At 60.5% G+C, this 19667-nt stretch overlaps 1 protein-coding gene across 1 annotated transcript in view; it reads left to right on the top strand.

Annotated features, from left to right (window-relative positions):
- Nucleotides 1-5710: 5710 nt before the first annotated feature.
- The window catches only part of OSBPL5 (oxysterol binding protein like 5), a 67226-nt gene continuing 53269 nt past the window's right edge, over nucleotides 5711-19667 (top strand). The window contains exon 1 of the mRNA XM_043452107.1: nucleotides 5711-5855. The gene's annotated coding sequence lies outside the window, so the exon portion shown is untranslated. The remainder of the gene's footprint in view (nucleotides 5856-19667) is intronic.

Here is a 19667-nt window from a genome sequence, read left to right as displayed (position 1 = left end):
CTGTGTGTGGAGCCAACCACGCTGACCTTTCATTTCAAGACGTGGAAACCTGCCCAGGAGGGATGCTCTGCAGATGTGCAGGGCTGGGTCTCGCCAGCAGTCTCAGTGTGGTCTCATGTCCAAACCCATGTCCGTGAGTGTGAGCTTACCTGGACAAAGGTTCTTTGCAGATGTAATTGAGGACTTCGTACAAAATCCTGGACTATCCTGGAGGGCCCTAAATCCAACCTCTGTATCCTTACAGGAGAAAGGAGAGGAGAATTCGAGACCGGGACACACAGAAGTAGAGGACTGGGTCAGCGACCCGAAGGACATGAGGGTGGGGGGAGCATGAAGAGGAGCCAGTGAGGATTGAAAGAAAAGAAAGCACGATGTAAAAGAGAATTGGGGTTTTGTTAAAAATGTTTTTGGCTGCGCTGGGTCTTCCCTGCTGTGCGCGAGTTCCCTCTAGTTGTGGCGAGCGGGGGGCTGCTCTCTAGTTTCGGGGCCCAGGCTTCTCACTGCGGTGGCCTCTCTTGTTGCAGAGCATGGGTTCTAGGGTGCGGACTCAGTAGCTGTGGCACACGGGCTTAGGTGCCCTGCGGCACGTGAAATCTTTCCAGAGCAGGGATCAAACCCATGTCGCCTGTACTGGCAAGCTGATTCTTAACCACTGGACCACCAGGGAAGTCTAAGAATTGTGTTTCATTTGGCACTGGGTCTTTACAGATGTAATTAAGTCACTTCTCTAAGAAATCCTGGATTATCCTGGAAGGCCTTAGGGCCTTCCAATGACAGTATCCTATAGGTAAAAGAGTTAGTCACTCAGTCGTGTCTGACTCTCTGCAACCCCATGGATCCCTTTGTCCTTGGATTCTCCAGGCAAGAATGCTGGAGTGGGTAGCCATTTCCTTCTCCCAGGGAGTTTTCCAGACCGAGGAATGGAACCCAGGTCTCCTGCATTGCAGGCAGATTTACCATCTGAGCCTCCAGGGAAGCCCAAAAGTAGGCCCTGTGTTAGTTGCTCAGTCACGTCTGACTCTTTGTGGCTCCATGGACCGTCATCCACCAGGTTCCCCTGTTCATGGGATTCTTCAGGCAAGAATACTGGAGTGGGTTGCCATTTCCTTCTCCAGGGGATCTGCCAGACCCAGGGACTGAACCTGGCTCTCCCACACTGCAGGCGGATCCTTTACCGTCCAAGCCACCAGGCAAGCTTGTAGGAGAAAGGAGAGGAGAATTCGAGACTGGAACAGGCAGATGTGCTAAGGACTTATGTCTGGGGGGCAACCTCTCAGACCACTCAGAGAAACTGCTCCGAAGAGTTAAGGGAGCAGCCAGGATATATAGGAGTTTTTGTAACAAAAACCAGGTAATCAGAACATCAAAAGATTGTTGCTAATTAAAAAAAAAAAAATTAGACATCTTAAGTTAAGGAATTTAGCAGTTTCCTGTGCATGGGAAGGTGCAAGAGTCTGGGCTCACTGGAGCCGTTCCTTTGATTAAACCTCGCTGTGTGGGGCCAGCATCCTGCTTTTCTCCATTCTGAGTCCCCCTGGGGTGACAGTCAGGACAGCTGCAGGGGCAAATGGCCTGGTGGCTGCAACATCCTTTGTTTGCCGATATGGCAGGTGACATTCTGGGTCCACACCAGGGAGCGTGGGTGGGCTCTGTCCAGCTCAGGGACCTCAGGCATTCCCCAGGCGTGTGCCCGGCACCCCTCATGACAGTGCCCACCACCGTCCACACAGGAGGGCCAGAGGCAGAGTCTGCCGGCCCAGATTTCACCCCTGTGACCACAGGGAGGTCCTAGTGTGGGCACATGGCCAGGTCCAGTAGCATCCAGCATCGCACACCCCACACACGGCCTCTGGAGGCCACGTCAGTGCTTCCTGTCGAGTCCCTGAGGGTCTTGCTAAATAACACCTTCCTGTCTCTCCAGGTAGAACAAGTGCTGGGGTTTGAATGTGTCCTCCTGAAGGACAGGGGTGTGTATGTGAGAGAGAGAGACAGAGAGGGAGACAGAGACCGAGAGGGAGCCATCCAGGCCCGGCCGGCTCAGGATGCCCCGGCCTGGTGCCCACGTGACTCAGAATGCCCAAGGGAGCTTCTCCAGCTGAATTTCACAGGTTTCCCTGAGAAAGGTCAGAGAGCAGCCCCTCCCAGCCCCCACACCTGGCTCGGTGACTCTGCCCATGAAGATACCCCGTCAGGAAGACAGTGTCTCCCCGGACGGACCAGGAGGGACAGGCCTGGGGATGCGGTGTCTCCCTGTGGGGGCTGAGGCGGCAGAGACGGGGCTGGAGGAGGACCTTTCTCGGCACGCCCAGCCCCAAGGAGGGGGACGGACAACAGGCCTCCCGCACCCTAGCTAGACCTGCGGGTGTTCAGTCCTGCCTAAGCCTCTCCCGGGGCTTCCCTGGGGGCTCAGATGGTAAAGAATCAGCCTGCAATACAGGAGACCCAGGTTTGATCCCTGGGTCGGGAAGATCCCTTGGAGAAGGAAATAGCTACACACTCCAGTATTCTTGCCTGGAGAATCCCATGGGCAGAGGAGCCTGACGGGCTACAGACCATGAGTGACTAACACTTTCCCTTTCAGGCCACTCCCCAGCTGCCTGGCCTGGAGCTGGTCACTTAACCTCAACAGGGTGGGGATGGTAACCCTTGTTTCCGGGCGGAGCAGAGGATGCAAGCTGGCATGCCCAGAAAGTGCGGACAAAGCGCCCGGCACATGGCAAGTTGGCGATCAGTGCTGCGATTGTTCTTACAAGGGATTGCTGGGCTGTGGAGACCACGCTGCGGCCTCACATACCCCTCGGGGGGGAGTCATCTTGGCCCCGTTGCACAAGCGAGGAAACTGAGGCTCAGGAGCTGAGGGTCTCCCGGCAAAGACGCTCTGAGCTGCCCCTGAGTGTCCGGCAAAGTCCACAGACCACAAGCTAGGGATGGATCTGCTCTGGGGCCAGCAGGAGACGGTGGGCCCAGGTTGACCTGTCCTGGCCGATCCCCTGGGCCATTCCGCTGCTGCCCTGGGCCCAGTGAGGAGGCGGGGACCCAGCTGCACCCCTTATACCTGGGCCTCATTTTCCTCACCTAAGAAATGGGGAAATAGTCACTGCTGCCTCTGCTGCTCGGCAGGTGTGAGAGCACCCAGCAGCTACCTGGCTCAGGCCCCTTCCGGGGGCCAGCCCAGCCAGGTCCCCCCGCAGCCCACCCGGGAGGCACCCTGTCGGGCACCCCTATTCCCAAGCATCCTGGCTGCTCTACCCTGCTGGGTGAGTCAGCCGGTGCAGCGAAGGGGCGGGGGCCCCCAGGGGCTTCCTTCTGAGCCTGTGGTCTTCATCAGTGGGGCGGCAGGGGGGAACTCAGAGGCTCAGAGACAGCCCTGGACCAGGCTGTGGGGAGCGAGAGCCTGGGGGCTTTTTGCTGGCTCTGTGCCTCTGTTTCCCCGCCTGTAAGCTGGAGCCTGTCAGGACCTGCCTTCTAGAACTGGGGCGAGGATTGGAGTCACTATCTAGAGCCCCTTGGCATGGCACCGGGGCAGGGTGGGGGTCCACCTGCAAGACCCGTGGGGGCTCCTGCAGCCCCCATGGGTGGACCACCCAGAACTAAGGAGAGACCCCAAGGGTGACCAGCACCCCCCCTCGAGAGCAGGGTGTCCCGGCCTCGGCACGGCTGACGTTTGGGGTCGGACCGTTCCCACCGTGGGCCTCTCTCCTGCGTGTGATGGGTGTTTGCTGGCCCCCCAGCCTCCCCCGGCTGGAGTCCAGGAGCACTGCCAGCCGCGACAACCAAGGGTGTCTCCAGACACACCCGAGGTCACCTCAAGGAGGAAGGCAAAATGCGCCCAGCTGAAGACTGGATGGAAACTGTCTTAACTTTAGACTGTATTCGCCTGAGAAAGAGTGAAGTCCTCTGTACCTGCAAGGGCCCTTTAAAGAAATCTTACTTCTCCCAGGCAGATCATGGGAGATGTCAGAAACTCAGAACTGGAGCTGCTGGTCAGAGACCCGTCAGCCACGTCCTCTGGGTTCACTCGAGGGGCCTGTTGCTTCCCCGGGGACTCACGGAGTCCTGGCCCCCGTGACAGGTGAGGAGACCGAGGTGCAGAGCTGCATGGCAGCTCCTCGACGTGAAGCCCACCCAGTGAGCCCCCACGGTCACCGCGGCCAGCCCCCCGGCTTCTCTGCCCCACACTGGCCCAGGTGCCCCTTTGACCTCAGCGGTGTCGTTTCTTAAACGCGAGCTGGCCTCAAGCAGCCAGCATCACCGAGACTGCAGACTCCCTACTTCGGCCCCTGAGACCTCCACCCCAGGGGACGGTGGCTTTGTTTTCTTCCTCCATTCCCCGTGGGTTGGCCCTAACAACCAGCCATTGGCCAGGCTGCTGGCAGCCACACCCAGCCCCAGGCAGAAGCTGTGAAGAGCCTCCAGGCTGGTCTCCTCGGCCTTCGTGCAGAGCAGATCCCACCCCCGACGAGGCGGAGGGGTCCCACCATGGCCCTGAGCATCTTGTCTGAGCAGCTCTGCATCCAGAGGCCTCGCAAGGTGACGGTGGGGTGGGACCAGTCCTGGGGGTGAGGCCAGAACCTCCCGCTGAGGCAGCACACCCCACCCCTTCACCCACCATGCTTTGATGCCCTGGGGGAACCACCCCTGGCCTGATGGGGTGGCCATGATACTGAGGCTGGGGGCCCGTTTGGTCTGGGGCCATCCACCTGGCTGGTTGGGGCAGAGCTCTGGTAGGAAGTCCTGCAGCCGCTCCCAAGAGCCTGCTCCAACTCAAGGGGCCCGGAGGGGCCTCCCTGGGTAGCCCCCAGCTTCCCCAGGTGGTCAAGCTGCTTCCCCCTGACCACCAGGCTCAGGGAACGCTCCATCAACACGAGGTGCCGGGGCTCAGCCGAGGGTCAGTCCTGCTCCTTGGAAGGGAGTGGCTGAGAGTTTGGAAACCCTACCTGGTCCTCCAGGCCTGGAAGTGAGTGGGCTCGGCTCCAGCTGGTCTTCCCCTGGGGGACAGGGCGAGAGGAGGACCCCAGCAGGCTCTGTGACCGTCCCGGGGCACCCGGGAAGGGCTGGGGGAGACCCCTGACCTTCTCCGCTCCCCCCGGGGTTGTTTAGCAGAATTAGAGCCTCTTATGTGTACAGGAAGGCTTCAGGATCTAAAACGGTCTCAGGGCAGAAGGGGTGAGAAGGACACACAGGAGAAAATTCACAAGAAGGCGGGCTCCTGGCAACAACAAAAAAATATACATATACACATATCCTGAGAAAGAGATGCTGTTAGGACCCTGGGTGTGAAGCAGTGTCCATCCAACCACACACAGGGGACAAGGACAGTGGGCTCGGGTTTCTGGGCTTCCTCTTGTGCCCTGGTGGCTTCCACCTGGGGGAGAATTGGTAAGAGTCTTAGGCTCAGAAAGAGAGGGGTCTCCCCACATCCTGGCTGCCAGGCGGGGCTGGAGGCTTGCAAGCATCTGTAACCACGACGGGCCCTCCCACACCCCTCACCCTGGAGGCTGACCCCATCACCGCCAGCACCCCTTTTCCGGAGGAGGGTCCGCGCCCCCGTCGCGGGGCGGGCGGGGGGCAGGGGAGGAGCCCCACAGCGTGCGGGCGGAGCAGGGCGCAGCCCGTCAGGGGCCGGGGTCCGAGGCGCGCCGGCTCCGCACTGCGATCCCGCCCGGGTTTTGCGGCCGCCGCGCCCTCCGTCCCTCCGCCCTGCCTCTTCTCCTCCGCCCCGCGCTCCCTCCCTCCGCTCCCGCGGTTGGATCAGTCTTCTGGCATTTCCTGCAGCCGGGCCGCGTCGCCAGCTGAGCCCCCGCGCGCCCGGCCCGGCCCGGCCCGGCCCGGCCCAGCGCGCCCCGCTTCTCACGGTAGGAGCGCCGCGGGCGGGGAGGGGGCGGCGGGGCTGCGGAGGCGCCGGGGAGCTGGCGGGGAGGGGGCCGGAGGGGCTGCGGCCCGGAGGGTCGGGAGCGTCCAGCCGGCCGCCGGGTGGGGAGGAGGGGGCGGGCTGCGGGGTCGGGGGAGCCCCCCGTGCCAGAGTCTGCGGACCCGGGGGACGGTGGCCGGCCCTGAGGAGCCCGGGGTGGCGCGGGACGATCGCGGACGCGGGCGGCTTGGGGGGCGGATGGTGCTGAACGTGAGGCGCGGCGGGTAACCGGGCTCCCCAGTTTGGGGGGCTTGAAAGAGGCTGCCTGGAGGAGCCACTGCTGTGTCCCCGCTCAGCCCAGACCCAGGGAGTCTTGAAGGGGCAGGGTCTGCGGGGAGGGGGCGTGCTGCCTTCGCTTGGGGTCTGGATTGGGGTCTGGCCTCCCAGCTCTGGGCTTGGTCTGTGTCCTCAGTGAGGCTGCCTGAGCTCCGGGGAGGACCTTTGCTGTCCCCACCCCGCTCCTTCTCTAGACCACTGAGCCCCTGAAGACAGGGAGCCTCAGACATGGTTCGGGGGACGTGAGTCCGCATGAGGGTCCTGTGCACTTGAGGATGCCTGGGTGTTGGGGGAGATCTGGATGTGGGGTGGGGGTGCTAGCAGCCCTGGGGGGCAGCCACTGCCCGCTGGGGCCCCCAGGGACTGTCTGGACCAACCCTCCACCCACCACCCACCCCCGCCAAGCTCTGCAGTCTGCTGTGGAAGACCCTGGAATCGGGGTTCCGAGTGGCCCCCAGGGGGGCTTCTCTGCCCCCACTCATCATGGCCTGAGCCAGGCCCCAGCCAAGCAGCTGGTTGGGTTTCCGCTCTCTCACTATTTGGAGGATTTTCCAACTCTCTCCTTGGTCTGCACCAGAGATAATTTGTTTGTGTGTCTGCCCGTTTGCCGGAGCCCCTTCAAGGTGCCTTTTACAGGCTGACCTCTGTGGTTCCCCCCGCCCCAGGTATGCCCCCAGGGTCCAGCCGCAGTCTGGTCACAGCCAGGGTGTGGGCCCAGCCTGCGGGCGGGGACCTGTGTGGGCCGGGTGGGCTGGGTCCCAGACGGCAGAGCCCTGCCCTCAACAATGGCAGGCAGAGTGGTTGGCCCGTGGCTTTTACCCACTTCCCTGGCTGTGTGTGGCTGCGCCACTCCTTGAACTTGACGGGTTTTGCAGGCCACCTGCAGTTGGGGGGCGTCTGGACAGCTCCCCTCGGGCCCCAGGCCTGCGGTCCCATTGTCTGCCTGCACATGTGCGGGGCAGGGCCCGGCTGCCAGGAGGGCAGGCACTCGGTGCGTCTGTGTGGTCTGTCTTACCAGCTGTGTTTGGAGGTGGTGACAAAGCAGATGGGCCAGGCGGAGGCCCTCCAGCTGCTGGGAGTCCTGGGCCCTGTCCTGGGGAGGCCGCCGTGCCGACATGAACCCATGGGGGCGATGCGTCCTGGATGCCGGAGCAAAGCCCCTCGTTCATAGGCCCGGGGGTCAGTCGGGCTGAGGGATCAGCTGAGTCTCCAAAGGTCTGTTCCCGGCTCTTTCCAGAATGCCGGCCGCAGCCCCTCTCCCCTAGGATGGTCTTTACAGTGCTTAGAAGGTCCGGGTCGGTTTCTCCCCTCCAATCTGTCTTCCTGGGAGCGTCCTCAACTGTGATAGTCAGCTGACATGCTGCATTTGGAGGAGGGAAGACAACCGGGGTGACAGGCCAGTGGTTTGAAGATTGCTGGGTGTTTTTGGCAGCTGTTTTTGGGGGACTCGCGCTTCCCGCGGATGCTGTGGTTAAGCCACAGTGGGTGCGTGTGCATGCAGTTGTGCGTGTGCACACGCGCACACCCACACAACATGCAGGTGGACAAGCGCGCACCCAAGGTGATGGAAGCGTGCCCGCCCCGCTTCCCGTCCACTCAGGGGACAGGTGTGCAGCCATAGCTAGGAAGAGTTACACAGGTGAGGCCTGAGCCCTGGGACTGGGAGCTGTTCAGGGGCGCTCGGCGCGCATGGCAAAAGGATCCCCATCTTTTGGATTTGAAGGGAGGGGTCCACAGGTCGGGTAGAGCTGCCTGGCTGCTCTCCGGAGTGGAGGGGAGCCAGGGGGGCACCATCAGGGGGTGGGGGCAGGGTTGAGTGGCGCAGAAGGACGGCACTGCCCCTCTGAGGGCTAGGCGTGCTGCTTGAGGCCGTCACAGAGGAACAGAGGGCTGCTGTCCGGGCTGGGCTTGCCCCGTGAGCCTACGGGTCAAGGGAAAAGCCCCGCAGGATGAGCTCTGCAGGTTTGCGGCTGGCCTTGATGGCTCGTCACCTTCAGTGGCTGGGGAGCTGTGTGAGCGGATAGAACTCGTCCAGGGAAGGTGGTGGTGGTTGAGGACAAAGGACTTGGACTTTGGATTATGTGTCCTCCAGCATCGCAGCTGCTCCAAGCCAGGATTCCTGTGTGCCCGTGGGTGTAGAGTTGGCATATCCTGGTGTCCACACTGAGGGGAGTGGGCACCCACTCTGTGGTCAGGATCAAAGTCAGGCCCCATCGAAGGCCAGGGCTTAGATGCGACTTGGGTCTGGGACACAAGGACTCCGGCTTTGAGTTCTTTGTTCAGTGAGGTAGCTGGGGAATCGGCTGTCAAGGTAAGAAGCGCTGCAGGCCCAAGACGTGGGGCCGCCTGAAAGTGCCCCCAGGAGTCCCCGAGGAGGGAATCCCTGCGCCTGCATCACAGGCCCTTGGGATTCTCAGAGGGAGGCTCGAGGACCCTTGGGAGGAGCCCCGGAACCACCCGGCCAGGCCCCAGGAAGGCGCAGGGCCATCAGAGAATTGCCAAGGTTATCTGGGTCATGAAGCCAGTGAGAGACTGTTCCCACAGCGCAGGACATGAGCCTGGTTAGTCAGCCTCAAGGGACCCACGGCAAAAGCCTCAGAGCCAGCACTTTGCTCACCTCTCAAGTCCCCCCTCCACCCACTCCTCTCTCCAGACTGGCCTCTGCTCCTCCCTTCCAAGGTGCGAGGCTTCGTTTCTCAGCACTGTGATCCCTCATCTCTGAAACCACCTGCATCCTGCATCGGTTCAGTTGAGTGGATGGATACGGAGAGAGCCGCTGGGCCAGGGTGGGCCCACGGCAGGCGACATGTTGGCACTTGTGTTATCCTTCTCTCACTGCCTTGATGTACCCTGGGACTCTGCCCCCCTCTCCTGGCACACAGTAGGTGCTGGTGTCCCCTGGGGCTCTGACCCCCGGCCTGGCACACAGTAGGTGCTGGTGTCCCCTGGGGCTCTGACCCCCGGCCTGGCACACAGTAGGTGCTGGTGTCCCCTGGGGCTCTGACCCCCAGCCTGGCACACAGTAGGTGCTGGTGTCCCCTGGGGCTGTGACCCTCAGCCTGGCACACAGTAGGTGCTGGTATCACCTGGGGCGCTGCCCCCCAGCCTGGCACACAGTAGGTGCTAATGTTCTCCTGGGGCTCTGCCCCCCAGCCTGGCACACAGTAGGTGCTAATGTTCTCCTGGGGCTCTGCCCCCCAGCCTGGCACACAGTAGGTGCTGGTGTCCCCTGGGGCTCTGACCCCCAGCCTGGCACACAGTAGATGCTGATGTTCTCCTGGGGCTCTGACTCCCAGCCTGGCACACAGTAGGTGCTAATGTTCCCCTGGGGCGCTGACCCACAGCCTGGCACACAGTAGGTGCTAATGTTCTCCTGGGGCTCTGACCCCCAGCCTGGCACACAGTAGGTGCTGGTGTCCCCTGGGGCTCTGACCCCCAGCCTGGCACACAGTAGGTGCTGCTATTCCCCTGGGGCTCTGACCCCTGGCCTGGCACACAGTAGGTGCTCAAATGAAGCAAAGAATCGTCTTTGCCCAGGGACACCCCATCCTGCATCTCCCTCCTGGTCTGTGGGCCTTACCAGCATCGGCAGGCAGGACTCCTGACGGGCCCATGCCCTCTGTCCTAGGATGGATGGACCCAGCCTGCCCCCTCCCCAGGGGTCCTGCCGTTTCTGGATTAGAAGTATCGTGTGCAGAGTAGCTGACTTGGAGGGGGGATGCCTGATACTTACTGGGTGAATGGAGGGGGGCCTAAGCTGCCTGGGCCCTCTCTGACCCTGGCTGAAATGGGGGTGCTGCAGGGGTGTGCAGGCCCCCCAGCTGCGCAGCGCCACTCATAATCCAGTGAAGGAGCCTCTACAGGTTAATGAGCACATGGAGGGGGGTGTGGGGCGCCCCGTCCCACAGGCCGCTGGCCAGCCTGACCGTTGTGACCAGCTGGGGGTCACTTTCCCTTGTCCAAGGCCAGGGGGGATTGGGGACCAGGAGTAGGCAAGTCCTCAGGAAGGCAGACGGGGCGATGGCCCAGAGGAGATGGAACAAGCCAAGGGCCTGCTTCTGAGCCAGGAGGGAGGGAGCCTTCCGGTCCTTGACCGACCGTGGGCAGGGGCGGTGCCTTTGTCCCTTCCCTTGCTGGCTGGCTCACAACCAGAGCGAGCCCATTTTCAGCAGCTTCCACTTGAGTAAAGGCGCGTTCGCCGTGGGAGGTTTCAGGCGGCGTTATTGATGTGCCCGCCTATTGGGGTGAATACGGCACAGGGGGAGTGGCTTAAAGGGCTAGGCCTGCGCAGGGCGTGGGGAGGGTGGGGCGGTGGGGCCGCCTGTGCCCGCCTATTGGAGTGAATACGGCAGAGCCCGGGAATGGGCCGGGGTCTCCCGGGGGCCTGTCGCTGGGGCTGCGCTGGCTGCAGGGGCAGCTCCTCGGGGCTCTCTCCGACCTCCCCTTTCTGGGAGAGCCGCGTCCCCAGGAGGCCAGAGGGAGGAGCCGGAGGGTGAGCGGCGAGCACAAGACCTGCCTGGCCTGTCCGGGGAGGGTGACGCTCACCCACCCCACTCAGGGGTCACCCTACGGGGCGGGGCGGGGCGGGGATGGGGAGGGACCAGCCCCTGAGGTCTGCAGACTTGAGCACGGAACCTTCCAGGTCAGAGAGCCCAGGGACAGGCCTCCGTTGTTATTTATTGACACGTTTGCTCAATGTGTTCTTACGGCTTTGCTGCTGGACTGGGTGTGGGGCGGGCTTCACAGTCAGTCCTCACTCATCCTCTGGGGGACACCCAGAGGTCCAGGGCCCTTGCACGTCCTCCCGTGGACCCTGAGCTTGTGGGGCTCGTCACCCCAACCCCGAGGACGGGGGGATGGGAGGAGTCCCCCTTCCTCCACCCCTGGCCACCTCCCAGGGGGAACCTAAAGGCCAGTGTGGCCTCTGGGGCGGGGCTCTGAGAGCGTGGCCAGAGGTGGCCGAAGACGAGCCCCTAGGTGGGCCTGCTGGGGACGCCTCGCTGTCCACATCCGGTGCCCCGGCCGAGGCCCTCTCTGGGTCAGCGCTCAGCCACCCAGAGGGACGGGACAGGCCCTCCCGCATAACCCTGTCCCTGAGGGGAGTCTGGATCCCTGCTACCCCGTCTGCTGGCCTGGCCTGGCCTGGGCTGAGCTGGCTGGCCCCCAGGGCCCTGGTGCAGGCCCGGGTCTGGAGGTGGGTCTCGGATGGATGGCGCCAGGCATCACGGTGGATTTGGGGGCTGAGCCAAGGAAGAGGCTCCGGGATTCCTAGCCCAGGCCCTGGGGCCAGCAGCTTCTTTCCTCTCCAAAGCTCTGTTTCCCGTGTGTAACCCGGGCCCTCCTCAATCCCAAGAGAAGTCAGGAGGTGGGTGACCATCGGCCACGTGTTGGTGACGCTGGCCAGGCATGTGGCAGGGCCTGGGGGTCTGGGGAGGGCAGGGGGAGCTGAGGCTTCACTTTAAAGCCCAAAGGGGAGCGCAGGTGGAGAGAGGACCCCGCCCCCAGACAGAGAGCGCCAGCCCCCCCCCCCGACCTAGATGGCCCGTCTCCTGCGTGCAAACTGACCCACAGAAGCGGCCTTCGTCCTGGTGTCCTGAGTGAGTGCAGATACTCACCTGAGGCCTCCGTCTCCCTTCCCCAAGCAAAGTGGGGCTTGAGAGCCTAGGGCTCACAGGGTCCATCCAGCTCTCACTAAAGAGACGAGGAAACCACCGCCGAAAATGGCAAGATCTCCATATGTTCTCACCAGGCCTCAGTTTCCCCATCTGTGAAAGTGTCAGTCACTCGGTCATGTTTCACCCCCATGGACTGTAGTCCGCCAGGCTCCTCTGTCCGTGGGGTTTTCCAGGCAAGAATACTGGAGTGGGTGGCCATTTGCTTCTCTAGGGGATCTTCCTCACCCAGGGACCGAACCCAGGTCTCCTGGATTGCAGGCAGATTCTCTACTGTCTGAGGCACCAGGGAAGCCCCATCCATAGGTCTCCCTTAAGGCCCCCAGATCTTTGCCATCCTGTGTCCCACATTCCTGCCCCCTTAGACGGGGAGTCCCGGGGCAGGAGCTTGGAGAGAGGGGGCGTCCGGAGGCCCATCTGTAGAGGGCTCGGGTCCCCAGCACCTGCCCTTCCAGCTGCTTTATAGCCTGAAGGTTCCAGCAGGTTTTATGTGGAAGAAGGTGTCCACTCATTTTCAAAAGTGTGAATGCCACAAGACTTGTGGTTGGAAATCTCTCCCCAGCCCCCTCGGCTTCACCCAGGACTTCGTGTCACTGAAGTGGATGCCTTCTGCTGCCCACAGTCCCTGCAGTCCTGGGGCAGGACAGGAGGGGCTTTGCCAATTGCCCACGAGGGCCGCCCCGTGTGAGCCCTTTGGGGGACCCGGTGCCCCTCCTGCATCCTCCACCTGCTTCTCCTGGAACGGAACCGGCAGCCCACTTTGAAGACCCCTGACCCACTCCAGCCCACCCACACTGCTTCCGCTTGGGCTCCTGCTCTGCGGTGTCCGTGCTGTCTCTGGAACTGAGCTGCCTGCCCTAGGGACGGGTCCCCTGGGGGGCAGGACCCACAGGTCAGGACCCAAAAGTTGAATGAGTTTTATCTTTCCCCAAATCCCAAATCCAGGTACAGTAACTGATGCTATTGTAAACAACAATGTGTATCGTGCCTAAAAACTGTATGAAAATCCTTTTACCATTTTAATCCAGATGTCTAACCAATCTATGTATTCTAATAAGTATACTGTCAAGTTTTTTAAAAAGAGGGGGATGGGAAGAGGCCCAGCCCTTGGTCCTGAGAGGCTGGGAGAGTTTGGGGTTGCCAGAAGGTGACACCTTGACCCAGAAACATCAGAATTCAGCCCCACTGGGTGGCCTGCAGGGTGAGGACACTCAGGAACGGGGCCGGGTTGCTTGTCCATTTGAGTGGCCAGGGTGGGTCATCCTTGCTGGTTGGTCAGCAAGCGCTGGAGGCCCCCAGGGAGAGGGGAAGGCACCCCCCCCACACACCCCGCGTTGTAGTCTCAGTGCTCGGCCTGCCGCGGGGACCTCGGCCAGGCCCTGCCCGCTTTCTTTCCCACGCAGACCCTCCGTGGGCTGGACGTCTCCCCCATCAGCAGCAGCGGAGGCCTGTTCTGCGGGAGAACCTCCCAGCCGCCTGGCACTGGGCTGGTCCCCTCTCTGCCTGGGGCAGCCCCACCCCAGCCCTGCCCTGCTCTCCCTGGTTGCTGGGCGCTCACTCTGATGTGATCGGCACCTCTGTGCCTTAGCAGGCGCTGATGCCCGGCCTGGAGCGCCCTTCCCGCTGACCTGGCAGCACCAGGCATGCGCGCGGGGAACACACCAGGCGTCTGGGGAGCACAGCCCCGACCCGCCGCCTTGTCCGCCGGCCCTGCGTGGGTCCACCTCGCCCCTTGTCTGCGCTTCTCTTTTGCCCGAAATATACTGTATTAAGGGCGGCTTCCCAACTGGTACTCAAGGTAAAGAACCCGCCTGCCAGTGCAGGAGTCATGAGACGTGGGTTTGATCCCTGGGTCAGGAAGATCCCCTGGAGGAGGGTATGGCAACCCCCTCCAGTATTCTTGCCTGGAGAGTCCCATGGACAGAGGAGCCTGGCGGGCTGCAGTCCGTAGGGTCACACAGAGTCGGACATGACTGAAGCGACTTAGCACGTGCTATATTACACTTTATAAATATTTTTTAAACCGAGGTGACGCTGGTTTTCAACAGGAGTCAGCTTCGTGGTGCACCGGCTGTGTATGTTGTATTTCGAGCTCTGTATACTCTGCAGCGCGCTCACATAGGATGGTCTCCGTCTCATCCCGTACCGATGACCCCCTTACCCATTTCACACGCCTGTAGCCCCCCAACCACTGCCCTTCTCTCTGTCTTTTTGGCTTGTCCACTTGTTCTGGTTTTTTGTTTGTTGGTTAGATTCCACATACGAGTCAGACCCTGCAGTGTTTATCTTTCTCCGTCTGACTTGTTTCATTTAGCATGATGCCCTGGGGTCCATCTGTGTTGCCTCAAATGGCAGGCGTTCATCTTCTCTCGTGGCTGAGCCGCGTTCCGTTGTGGACACACCACCTTTTTGTCCAGACCGTCTCTTCTCATCTGGGGCCGGGGCCGGTCTCCGGGCCGGAACCCCGGGCCAGGCCCTCGCCTCCGCCCGCTTGCTGGGAAACTGTCACTTGTTTGCTGACGGGTCAGTGAGCGGCTGCTCCTGTTTGTTTGGTTTGGGTGTTTTGTTTTAGGCGGTGGCAGGCGGGTCACGGGAGCTCATTAACCCAGATGCCCTGAGACTACTGTGAGCAGCGCCCTGGAGAGGGGGCTCCTGACTTGCCGTGGGGGCTCCGAAGCCTCCCGTCCGACCACATGGATGCCGAGCTGCGCGGTGGTTACATCGTGGGCTCAGTGGTCCGAGAACCAGGCGAGAGGTCCCCCCCAGCTCGGACACGTCACTAGCCAGGGGGCCCTGGGCGAGTCCTTTAAGCTCCAGGCCTCAGTTTTTCCATCTGTGAGAAGGGCCGCGGCAGCAGTGGCCTCGGAGATGAGAGGAGGACAAGTCTGAAGCACACAAATGGCCTCCCAGATGGCACAGCCGCCCGGCCCGCGTCGGCCGAGGCTCTGCCAGCCGGGAGGGATCGTTCCTTATCATTGATTACAGTTTTGATTAATGATTAATGGCTGGGAAAGGTTCACACACAGAAACCACATAAAAGAATAAGACCGATCCCGCCTCGTCAAGGTCCTGACCTCTGGCTCTGCTTGCTTCAGGCTGAGAGCCCAGAGTTCCAGCATGGGAACTGACCGCCACCCCCGCCTCCGTGGTCCCCCATGGGGGTGCCGAGCTGACGTCCCCCGCGCGCTCCTGCGCCTTTGCAGTATCTGGCTGAGTCCAGAGACGAGCGCAGGCCCCTTGGCTGTGTGACAGCTATCGCATGACAGTCACGCTGCCTTCACGCCCTTCTTACTTCCCGTAATTCCAGAGTCACGGAGGAGCTGCAAAATCCCGAAAACGCAGTGTTTGCAGCTTCTTTTGGCTGTTGTGGTCTTGAGTGCCCATGCCCCTTCACTTTCCTTATTTTCCATCAATAAGTGAGGACTTAAGCCCTGGGTTTGGGCTTCCCTGGTGGCTCAGACCGTAAAGAATCCACCTGCAACGCAGGAGACCTGGGTTCCATCCCTCGGTCAGGAAGATCCCCTGGAGACGGGAACAGCAACCCACTCCAGTATTCTTGCCTGGGCAGTTCCATGAATGGAGGAGCCTGGCGGGCTACAGTCCATGGGGTCTGGACATGACTGAGCAACTACACTTTTTTCATAGGCCCACTCTTCTGTCGAGGGGCCTTAGGGAGGTTGCATCTGATCCCGTCTTATGTTGGGTCTCCTGGGGCACATAGGCAGGTGCTCCTCTGGGGTATCGGCCTGGGGTGAGGTCTCGGGGTCCCAGGGGGAGCACGTAAGCAGCCCAACTGGATGGGGCCACGTGGCTGCCACGGACACCCCAGCGCACGTAGAGGGGAGCCAGCCTTTCCCCTGGAGAAGGACACCCCGCCACGGGTGGCGCTGAAGAGTCACAAAGCTCCCAGCACCGGGGTGGGCATGGGGACCCAGCCCGGCGGGTGGACAGGGGCTGTGTCTCCTGGTGGGGTGAGGTCCTCAGCTCACTGCGCTGTCTGGGGTCAAGATGAGCTTTCCTAGTGCATCCCTCGACTCTCCTGGCCTTGGAGACCCACCAGGACTGTCTGTCGCCTTGAATCCCTCTGGAGGGAGGTCTTTGCTCCCCCTCTGCGTCGGCTGCAGGCTGAACATTGGCTCCCAAGGGCACACAAAGATGTTGACCAGGGTCCCCCGAGGGGTCACTCGGTGACCAGCACGTTCTGTTCATTAAAAGCAAGAACTACGTGTGAGGTGATGACTGTAGCTGACAGCACTGTTGTAGAATTGAAATTCACTGGGAGTGTGGAACATAACTGTGCTCACCAAGGAAAAATAAATACCAATACGTGAGCTGACGGATGTGCTAATTAACTAGACGGGAGGAATTCTCTCTCGCTGGGACATGTATCAGATCAGCATGACGTACAGATCTTTAAGTATCTCGCTGTTTTATTTGCTGATTACACCTCGGTTAAGCTGAAAAAAATAGACTGAACCTGCGACCGCAAGGGTCCAGGGAGGGTGGGGTCCGGCTGAGGGTCTGCAGGTTCTGCCTGGAGCTGGTTAGAGCGAGGAGGGGCCCAGGTTGAAACACACACCCCCGCCACGCCAAACCTGGGACACAGATAGGGGCCAAGACCCCGACCACGGTTATTTCCACGTGGAAGCAGATTGCTGGTGGAAGGCAGCTGGTCTCCTGGGACCTGGGTGCGGAGCCCCATTGGTGTCGCTGGTACCCCAGTCCTCTGGGAGCTGGGGGACACCCTGGGCCACGGGCACCAGCTGGGAAGTGGCCCCGGCAGGACTCGGGCCCCTGTGCTGGGCGTCCACCCTGGGAGAGAAACCTCATCTCCTGCATTCCCCGGGTGCAGCCAGGGAGATGCCCCTGCTCCCAGGGCGCTGGGCGCTGATCCATCCGTCTCGGGGAAGCCTGCTCGTGTGGGCGTATTAGTCAGCTCTGGCTGCTGTAACAAAGACCACAGACGCTCCTTGTCTCCAGGCCTGGAGGCTGGAACCCCAGACCCAGGTGTGGGCGGGGCTGGTCCTCCTGAGGCCCCGCTCCTGGGCATGCAGACGGCCGTCTCCTCCCCATGTCCTCACAGGGTCGTCGCTGAGTGTGTTTGCGTCCTGACCTCCTCTGCCTGTAAGGACCCAAGTCCTGTGGGATCAGGACCCCACCCTAGTGACCTCATTTTACCTTAACCACCTTTTTGAAGACCGCGTCTCCAAATACAGCCACATTCTGAGGTCCTGGGGATCAGGACCCCAACACAGGGCTTTGGGGGATGCAGTTCAGCCATGACCATGACCTTGGGCCCCCAGCACAGAGGGAGGACTCATCAGTGGGTTCCTGGGGTGTGTTTCTATTTTTATTTCCTGCGAGGCCCAAATGTTTGTAGGGAATAAGATTTTGCAGTGATCAGAGCCTCTTAAACCCATAAATGTCTGGAAATGTTTTCGGACTTCACTCCCTTGGATCCTGATGGTCTTGTATCCGCCCGGGTGCCCTTGGCCAGCATTTCCAGTGCCTGGACTTGGGATGGGGCCAGAGGCCCACATCATATGAGGTTCTCTCATAAACAGCCAGTCACGCTTACCTGGGTCTGAGCCCCACCTGTGGGCAGGGAGTCCGATGAGGCGAGTCGCAGGCGTCTGTGGGGTCAGCATGCTTGCGGCCACCGGGCCCCGCTGCTCCCTGGCTTCCCGCCTGCCGGACAGCCCCCCACCCGCAGCCTCAGCGTCTGGGCTTCCCCTCCCCACTGCCTGCTGTCCAGTCCAGCAGACACCCTCTGCGTGGAACTAAATGTGGCCCTTCCGGTGGGCTGGGTGGTCAAGGGGACACTGAGCCACCGGGCCGTTCATCCTGACGCTCACAGACCTTTCTGTGCCCTCGGCCGTGTGCGGGAGTCCTCGGGGCGGAGCGCCTGCTCCCTACGGTGCTGGCGGGGGTCTTCCCCGGGGGTCCCCTGCTCCTCCCTGTTACCAGAGCTGACGGGCTCCTGGAGGATGCAAAGGGGGGCCCATGGAAACCTCCACCCAGAGGCCAGGACGGGCAGCAGACCCTCAGCTGGGAGTAGCAGAGGCTGTTTCAGGGAGTGGCCCCGGGTGCACCTAGTAGGTCTGACCTTATGGGCTTCCTACCGAGAGCTCTCAGCGCAGCAGAGGGAAAAGAGGCTTCTTCCGCACCGAGTGGGTCTTTGAGGGGCTTCTCCCTCGGGGGGCCGCCTCCAGCCCCCACAGCTCGTGTTCCCACCAGCTCGTGTCCCTGCCGTCCAGCAGAGCTGCAGATTGTTTTTTAAACTGCGGTTTAACAAATGCTGGAAGGAAGACACACAGGCAAATGACTGTCCTCCCGCCTGTTCATTATTTTTAAACTGTGTCATTTTCCAGTTTATTTTTAAATCTCGAAAGCATAAAGAACTTGCTGTTTATCTCTGGTGAGCCTGTTCTGCCCAACGTGGCCATTCATTACTTCCCAGTCCAGTCCAGACCATCCCGCCTCTGGCCGGTCCCCCGCTGGTCTGTCAGGCAGGAATAACCCCGTGGAAACTGTGCCCCCCAGGGAGCCACTCCTTCAGGCTGTGGGGGCCTTCCCCCGACCAGAGCAGCTCCCCCTGCTCAGCACCAGACCTTTACAAGCCTTCCCACATGCAGGGGAAATCTTTCTAAAAAGCTTTACACACAATGCCTTGCAGCCTTAGGTATAAATAAGAAATAATTTAACCCTTTTCTTGGAGACTTGGGTCATTGTTGTTCAGTAGCTAAGTCGTGTCTGACTCTTTGCAACCCCATGGACTGTAGCACGCCAGGCTTCCCTGTCCTTCACCATCTCCCTGAGTTTGCTCAAACTCATGTCCATCAAGTCTGTGATGCCGTGCAACCATCTCATCCTCTGAACCCAATTCTCCTCGTGCCTTCAGTCTTTCCCAACATCAGTGTCTTTTCCAATGAGTTGGCTCTTTGCATCAGGTGGTCAAATACTGGAACTTCAGCATCGGTCCTTCCAATGCATATTCAGGATTGATGTCCTTTTGGATTGACTGGTTTCATCTCTTTGCTGTCCAAGGGACTCCCAAGAGTCTTCTCTAGCAGCACAATTTGAAAACATCAATTTTTTGGTGCTCAGCCTTCCTTATGGTCCAGTGCTCACATGTCTACTGGAAACAACCATAGCCTTGACTATACAGACCTTTGTTGGCAAAATGATGTCTTTGATTTTTAATGCTCTGTCTAGGTTTGTCATAGCTTTCCTTCCAAGGAGCAAGTGTCTTTTAATTTTGTGGCTGCAGTCACCATCCGCAGTAATTTTGGAGCCCAAGAAAATAGAATCTGTCACCATTTCCACTTTTTCCCCATCTATTTGCACTGTGTTTTTAGAACATGGTTAAGTCCACTCGTTTATTTTTACTTCAGTAAATGTGCATCTATGAGAAACTCTAAATTGTTGCTGCGATTAGAAAATCACCCTCAGCTGTAATGAATAGCAGGTGATCTAACAGCACCGCGAGCTGGGAACACCAGATTGTGCCGTGGGTCATGCTGCCCCGTTTTGTCTGCTGCAGCTTTGCGCCCGAGGCTGCCCTGCTTTTGTTAAGTAGAGAGATTCGCAGAGATGTACTCACATAAAGACCCAGACTTCTCTCCCTTGACACCATCAGGAGGCTGGAAAGTGAACTGGAGAGAGAGGCGCTTTCCCACTGAGACCCATGATGACTCACTCTCCCCGCGTCACCCAGCTGCATCCGGCGTCTGCCCACGTCTTAGGAAAGTGTGATGTGCTCTTTCGGGTCTGGCTCGGGAGGCAGAGGGGACTTCAATGGCCAATTC

The sequence above is a fragment of the Cervus canadensis genome, chromosome 29, assembly GCF_019320065.1.
Source record: "Cervus canadensis isolate Bull #8, Minnesota chromosome 29, ASM1932006v1, whole genome shotgun sequence".
NCBI classification, from domain to species: domain Eukaryota; kingdom Metazoa; phylum Chordata; class Mammalia; order Artiodactyla; family Cervidae; genus Cervus; species Cervus canadensis.
The sequence above is the reverse complement of the archived record's forward strand: the minus strand, read 5'-3'. Positions and strand labels throughout refer to the sequence as shown.